This window comes from Chrysochloris asiatica, unplaced genomic scaffold (genome assembly GCF_000296735.1).
Source record: "Chrysochloris asiatica unplaced genomic scaffold, ChrAsi1.0 scaffold00177, whole genome shotgun sequence".
NCBI lineage: Eukaryota > Metazoa > Chordata > Mammalia > Afrosoricida > Chrysochloridae > Chrysochloris > Chrysochloris asiatica.
The window spans coordinates 7,315,293-7,317,187 of NW_006408695.1; positions in this window are offsets into that span (position 1 = coordinate 7,315,293).

Here is a 1,895-nt window from a genome sequence, read left to right on the forward strand (position 1 = left end):
CCCCATAGGGTTTCCAAGACTAAATCTTTACGGGAACAGATTGCCTCATTTTTCTTCTGCAGAGCTGCTGGTGGGTTTGAACTGCTGACCTTGCAGTTAGCCACTCAACACTAACCCCATTGCAACACCAGGGCTCCTTCACAAACAATGTTGTTGCTGTTGTTAAGTGCCTTCACGTCACTTCCCACTCAGCAACCTGGTATAAGGTTTCCGAGGAGCAGCTCGTAGGTTTGAACTGCCAACCTTGTGTTCGCAGTCCTGTGCTAATAGTCACTGATTTTTGGTACCTGATATGTGCCAGATCAAACACTCATTTAATCTTCAAAACAACTCCATAAGCCAGGACTTGCTTTATAAGTGAGGGAACTGAGACTGAGGAAAAGTTATGCAATTTGTCCAATACGACCCTACTATGAAGAGGCAGAAGTTAAGAAGAGGTATCTTAACTGGATTTGACAAAGGCCACAGGGCAAGAAAACCTAAGTAAGGATGTACTGAAGGCTGGGACCGGACTCAGCTGATATTGGATGGAGGAGGTCTTCATTTCTGAAAGTATGGGATGAATTTTCCAGGAGTGCTATGAGTCAATATTTGTCTTTCACTAAACACAGGACCTGAATGCTCATCTCAACAAAACCAATGTTTGCCTCTTTGAATGTTAACTATTTTAAACCCTACTCCACAGCAAAGAGAATAGGAAATCTGGAACCTTCAGGAAAGTCGGGGACAGAGGGTACCACTGTGGAAACAGAACAGAAAAAGCTGGAGCCCAGAATTCACGAGAAATGAGTTCCCCTAACTTGCATTGTTGGAAAAGTCACTTTATACTCTCTGAACTTGTTTTCTCATGACAAAAGGGGCCCAGTAGGCTTTACCTCACAAGGGAAAAACAGATGAGAAGGAGCTTTTAAACTGTGGTGATGAAGCATTTGTTATTTTAAATCTCTCCAAAAGATCGGTACTACTACATTTCTATAAAGTCTAGGAAATAAAGCTTATAGATAAATACACTCCCATTTTAAAGAGGAAAAAGAAAAGTTCATGGTTCCCTGTTTAAGAAACACTTAAGACAAACTAAAGAGTCCCCCTATGAAAGTGTCTTTAAACTATGAAGGGCAGTGAATTATGACTGGTAGAAGAATCACTTCTGATTCATCAGCAAGATAAAAAAAAGAAAGCTGCTAAATTCTCAGAGCACTTGTACACCACCAAGACTCCTCTGTAGATGAACAAGCTATATACACAGAACAGAGTGCTCCTTGCTCAAGACAGGAGTAGTCAGTGAACTTACATGCTATTAATAAAGGGATTACACCCTTTTCTCTGGATTTCCCACAATTTAGAAATAGGCCAAAGTCACCTAACATCCCTTCTGTCTTGTGTCCTTCCCTAAGCAACTGGAATGTGCCCAGGGAAGGACACAATAAATCAGTGGGCTGCCCATATCCTTTCCTGCCCATCCCTAAAATGCAGTGAATAGAGGAAAAAAACACTTTCAGTTCTCTTTTGGTCTGTGAGCAAACAGCTTATTGAGAGCCACAACTTACTTAGAGTAAACAGCTTATTTGGAGTTTCTGTTTTGGCTCTTCTCCAACTTCTGAAAAGGATATGTGGGGGGTGGTGTAACAAGAATATGTACAATTGAGGGGCTCTGAGGTTGGGAATAGAGTGAAGATAGAAGAAAGGTGAGGGGCCTGCAGAAAGGGCAATGACTTGAGGCAGAGCTTCCAACTTGGCCAGGCTGCCCTGGAAAGATCACATTGCAGGTCTGGGTTCTGCTCCAGAGTGTAAGGTGAGATACTTTCAAACAAGCCTTCCTGAAATTCAACTCCATCCTCTGAGAATAAACACTGCAAGGTACATTTCCAAAAATCAAATAAGTTACTTTGGTGATC